The 5,964-nt window shown below is 46.9% G+C and overlaps 1 long non-coding RNA gene across 1 annotated transcript; it reads left to right on the top strand.

Annotated features, from left to right (window-relative positions):
• Positions 1 to 79: 79 nt before the first annotated feature.
• Positions 80 to 2,156, top strand: LOC138432613 (uncharacterized). The gene is made up of 2 exons (XR_011253924.1): positions 80 to 1,444; positions 1,538 to 2,156. It is a non-coding gene; the product is annotated as an uncharacterized lncRNA (long non-coding RNA).
• The last annotated feature ends 3,808 nt before the right edge of the window (positions 2,157 to 5,964 follow it).

Genomic DNA, 5,964 nt, shown 5'->3' with positions numbered 1-5,964 from the left:
TATTTTTGCCCGGGTCTGGGTTTTGTTCCTGCCCAGACCCTGAGATCCCTTTCTGCAGTGTGTGTGCATGTGTGTGTGTGTGTGTGTGTGTGTGTGTGTGTGATCATGCTGGGGGAGGGGGACTCTGCTTGGAATTAAAAGGTTGTAATGGGGCCCCAAATCTATTTGTTCTTTATGAGCTTCCAGATCGGGGCAGGAGGGACAAGTGATGCCAGGCTGAGAAAAGCCATGGAGCAAGGGTTCAAATGAGGGAAGGGGGAAGGCAGAGTTGGAGGAGGGAGAGAGATGGCACACATACTACCCGCCCCCTGTCCTGCCCCAGGAAAGCCAGGGCAGGCTAGCAGTTCCTGTCTGCTTCCTCTCCTTCAGGGGCTGAGCGATGGTGGCATGGACAAGGGAACAGAAAGTCACACTCTGGAGCGTGATATAGAGCCAGCTGGGAAAAAATGCGCTGTCCTCCACTGAAGCCCTAAGTGTAGCCTTTGGCAGTCAAGCTCATCAATAGTCAACATGGTTGTACTCTTCCAGGCCTATGATACCCACAGTTTAATGGGGAGGCCAAACACCCAGGAAAGGTCAACGGTGTGTGAGTGGGCAGTGAGCTGATTGTCAAGGGTCAGGAGGGAAAAACTGGGGGGTGTTAGTTGTGTCCAACTCTTTGCGGCTCCATGGACTGTAGCCCGCCAGGCTCTTCTGTCCATGGTGGGATTTTCCAGACAAGAATACTGGAGTGGATTGCCATTTCCTCCTCCAGGGGATCTTCCCGACCCGGGGACTGAACCCACAACTCTTGCATCTCCTGCATTGGCAGGTGGACTCTTTACCACTAGCGCTACCTGGGAAGCTGGGTGAAGAAATGATGGGTGAAATCTAGCAGGAACAAGGGTCAAGCGGAGGCTGAAGGAGAAGGGGTAACTTGGTTGACATGGCAGGACCGTCCAAGGCAACTGGGCAGGGAACAGTCCTGTTTGAGTGGGTGGAGGGGGTGAAGACTACACTGGAAGATCAGAAAAAGGACTTTGGCTGTGGGTGCTGGTGGGGGCAGGCCCAGATCACCCAGCAGGATCAGAACCTGGGTTTGGGGACCTGAAGAGGTATGCAGTCTAGAGTACCTGGTGAGTTGGAGGAGGGCCCGAGTGTGAACCCAAGACTGTACCTGATACCTGAATCAACTTTCCAGCCCCCCTGAGTTTCTAGGCCCTTAAGCTGAAAAAAAATCAAAGTGGCTAACAGTTGCTCAAATGGGAATGATTACTTTTTTTTTTAACTTTTATTTTGTAGAGTATTTATTTATATGTATTTCTTTTTAGCTGCACCATGCAGCATCAAGATCTTGGTTCCCAGACCAGGATGACCAGGGATCAAACCTCAGCCCCCTGCATTGGGGATGTGGAATTTTAACCACTAGACCACCAGGGAAGTCCCTGAGTGATTGCTTTAAATGGTAGGAGTTCTGTGACATTCAAAACGTTGTTTGATCTTCTTAACAAACTCGTAAGGTCAACAACACACATAGGTTGTTTTCATCCTTTTCCAGAATGAGAGAATTGTGGAATAGAGACATTTCATGTGAAGTTTTCTCTAGAGGCTACAAGCAACTAACAAATGCAGACTGGAGACACACATCCCAGTTTCTTCACCACTAAGCTGGGACTTTCCCAGTACAGACAGTTGTCTCTCCAAGGGCAGCAGAGAGAGGAATGGGTATTTAGTGAATGTTTGGAAGGCTTACCATGTTCTAGCATGATGGACAGGAGCTCCCAGGATGCTTTGCACCAAGAGGTGGGAGGAATGTTTGATCCCAGGGCACTCTGGGAAATGTTTACAGTAGGGGCTCAACTGGACTTGAGGTCCTAAAGGATTTGAGGTTCCCGAGAAATTTAGAGCAGCTCAAAGTGGAGTGTGCGAGCTCAGACTCTCAGTCATTTCCAGCTCTTTGCAACCCCACTGACTGTAGCCCGCCAGGCTCTTCTGTCCATGGGATTCTCCAGGCAAGAATACTGGAGTGTGGTGCCATGCCCTCCTCCAAGGGATCTTCCCAACCCAGGGATTGAACCAAAGTCTCATACCTTCTGCATTAGCAGGCTGATTCTTTACCACCAGCACCACTTGGGAAGCCCTCAAAGTAGCGATCTAAAATAAAACCTAAAATAAAACCTTGGTGATTATATAGTCCAGTGGTTTCCAAACCTTTTTAGTAGCCAGTCTTTTTTTTTTTTAATTAGATCTTACTATTAGTAATTAGAATACATTTACAAGTGAATTTTATGGTCAATTATTATGAAATCAATCAATGAGAATAAGGAAGCTATTTGATGGATATAAAAAATTTAAGCCAGGGATTATATATGACCACTGCCCTTTCAACAAGTGCAGGACCTAAATTACTCTTATTTTTGGTTGCAAAGTATCAACAAAATCCTGATTCGCATAGATTCAGATAAGGAGCTCAGTCATGTCCAACTTGTTTGAGATCCTGTGAACTGTAGCCTACCAGGTTCCTCTGTCCATGGGATTTCCCAGGCAAGAATACTGGAGTGGGTTGCCGTTTCCTTCATAGATAAGTAGTTTACATAGATAAATAGTTACAAAATTTTGGTGGTTTAAAAATGCACACAAGAGACTTCTCTGGTGGTCCAATGGTTAAGAATCTGCCTCGCAATGCAGGGAACTCCTAGTTGGGGAACTAAGATTACACATGCCCTGGGTGACTAAGCCTGTGTACCCCAGTGAAGGATCCTGCATGACACAAGGAATATCCATCATGCTACAACCAAGACCCAATGCAGTGAAATAAATAAATAAATAATTTAAAATAATGGCACACACAAATGCGAACAGCCACATTCCTAGTGTTGAGAGATAGCAGCTAAGTCCCGTCTCTTTGAATCTGGGCTTAGTGACTTGCTCTTTCAAGCTGTTTCTTCTGCAACAGCCTTCTACCTTCATTTACATTGACAGAAAAGAAAAAAAAGAAAAGTGAAGTTGCCCAGTCGTGTCCAACTCTTTGCAACCCCGTGGACACCAGGCTCCTCTGTCCATGGGATTTTCTAGGCAAGAGTACTGGAGTGGGTTGCCATTTCCTTCTCCAGAGAACTTCCCGACCCAGGGACAGAAGGGGAGGTTTATTCAAACCTCTTCTCAGTAAGGTAAACTGGCAGCAGAATTTAGCTACATCAGTAGGCTCTAGCACATACACAAGTGTGTCCACTGACTTTTATTAGGGCTTTTAAAATTTAAAAGTTAAAATTAAATCAAATAAAATATCATGAAGTTCTTATACACTTCCCCTATATCCTACATTTCCTTGAAATATCTTGAAGGGGAAAATAAGTGGATTTAATCTATCCAGCCTGCTTCCTTTACCTACGAGGAAGGAGACCCAGAGAACAATGTTGGACTACACTCTAGATTACTTCTGTTTTAATTTTTTTAAATTTACTTATTTTGGTGGGATCCAAATACTAGCTCAGCCCGGGCTTGGCCGAACTCTAGCCTCTGCATCGCTGCACAGGCTTTTCTCTAGTTGCAGCGAGGGGAGGCTCCTCTCTAGTTATAATGTGTGGGCTTCTCGCTCCAGCGGCTTCTCTCGTTGCTGCAGAACGTAGGCTCTAGGGTGCATGGGCTGCAGCTGTATCAGTTCCTGGGCTCTAGAGCACAGGCTCAGTAGTTATGGTGTATGGTCTTAGTTACTCTGACATATACGGTATCTTCCTGGACCAGGCATCACACCCTGATCCGAAAATACTAAAGATGATCTTATTTGCAAAGCAGAAATGAACACACAGAGAACAAATGACTGGATACCAAGGGGGGAAAATGGGGGTGGATGATTTGGGAGGTTGTGAATGACATCTATACAATACTATGTATAAAACAGATAACTAATAAGAACCTACTGTATTTAGCACATCGAACTCTACTCAGTGCTCTGTGGTGACCTAAATGGGAAGGAATTCCAAAAAAGGACATTCCAAAAATGTCTCATGCATTGTTGTTGTTGTTCAGTTGCCAAGTTGTGTCCAACTCTTCGCGACCCCAAGGACTGCAACACGCCAGGCTTCCCTGTCCCTCACCATCTCCTAGAGTTTGCCCAAGTTCATGTCCATTGAATTGGTGATGCCATCCAACCATCTCATCCTCTCCTGCATTGGGAGCTGGATTCTTTACCAGTGAGCTACCAGGGAAGCCCTAGATTGCTTCTTAATACACAATACAGGCTTATTTCTTGTCTTTGTTCTTATATTTTATACTTCTTTAGCTTAAAAAGCCTCCTCTCATTTCCCATAGGCTTCTCACCAGGGACCAATTGTAGATGAACTGTTTGAAACATCTATTTTTCCCCCAAGCAGATGCCAGAGAACTGAGATCCAAATACTAGTGCAGCCTGGGCTCAGGGGAACCCCGGCCTCCCCATGACTTAGTTTGGACTGCAGGCTCCGCTCCACGGCACACAGCCACCTCTGGGCAGGTGCTGCCTCTGGGGCCTCAGTCTCACTGGTGAATGGGGCCCCCAGGGCAGGGCTGGAACAGTGAAGCTCCAGAATCCCACAGCTCCAGGTCCTCAGATCTGTGACAGGGGCTACCCTCTTCCTTCACAGAACCCCTGGTGCCTTACTTTCTTATCAGATGGTGTCAGGGGTCAGCAGGAATACATTCTGAACAGACATCAGCCCTGTAGTCGTGCGGAATATCTTTCCATTCTGGGCAGGTGGAGGGGTGAGGTGGGAAATGGGCTTTGACTCGGCAGAGCTGGCTGCTAGAAAGCCTCCTTCTTAAGGGCCCAGCTTTGGACATTAGGGGAAAGTCTGCTCCTGTTGAAGGTTCTGCCTGTGTGACTCTGGGGTGTACTTTTCCAGTGTGGCCCCCCACTTTTCCAGGAGACCCACCATCTGTATCTTTCTTTGGTGTGTCTACAAGGGCAAAATGGGGCCAGTGTGACTTCCTTGACAGGAACTATGGACCAGCACTGTAGCCACTTAAAGTAACAAGCAACAATGAAATTAATTTTTATAATATACTTTGGTTAACTCAATTTACCTAACTGATTGCATTTGAACTTGCAATCAACCTAAAACATCATTGTGTGTGTGTATGTGCCAAGTCACTTCAGTTGTGTCCAAATTTTTGCGACACTATAAACTAACTGTAGCCCTCCAGGCTCCCTGTCCATGGAATATCTCCAGACAAGAACACTGGAGTGGGTTGCCATGCTCTCCTTCAGGGGATCTTCCCCACCCAGGGACAGAACCTGTGCCTCGTATGTCTCCTATATTGGCAAGCAGGTTCTTTACCACTAGTGCCACCTGGGAAGCCCAAAATATCCTGTGACAATTTAATTAAAAAAATTTTTATTTATTTATTCATTTATGGCTGCACTAAATCTTCGATGCTGAGAGGGCTTTTCTGCAGTTGCAGCAAGCAGGGGCAACTCTGTAGTTGCAGTGTGAGGGCTTCTCACTGCAGTGGCTTCAGTGTCGCAGAGCACGGGCTCAGGGGCATGCAGCTTTCCGCAGTTGCAGCAGGTGGGCTCAGTAGTTGTGGCAATGGGCTTAGTTGCTCTGTGGTATGTGGGATCTTCCCATACCAGGCATCAAACCCACGTCTCCTGCATTGGCAGGCGGATTCTTTACCCCGAGCCACCAGGGAAGCCCCGTTAATGACTATTTTACATTCTTTCCTTTGTCTGACATGTCTTCAGCATGTGTCAGTTAGGAGTAACTCCATAGCCACAAGTGGCCAGTGGCTACTGTGCTGGACCAGGATGGGGGAAGAAGTCACACTGGCCTGGTTCTGCCTGTTGAGCTTCTGGACTCAACAGGGGAAGAAACAGTGTCTAACTTGGGGAAGGGGATAGCACACTGAGAAAATCAAGGCCAAGGATTACATAGGCAGAACCCTCAACCAAGCAGGGCTTCCTGGAATGTTCAAAGTTGGGCCCTTTGGCAGGGTGCTTTCTAGTAG

Source organism: Ovis canadensis, chromosome 2, assembly GCF_042477335.2.
Source record: "Ovis canadensis isolate MfBH-ARS-UI-01 breed Bighorn chromosome 2, ARS-UI_OviCan_v2, whole genome shotgun sequence".
Lineage (NCBI taxonomy): Eukaryota > Metazoa > Chordata > Mammalia > Artiodactyla > Bovidae > Ovis > Ovis canadensis.
Note: the sequence above shows the minus strand (reverse complement) of the source record. Positions and strands in the feature narration are given on the sequence as shown.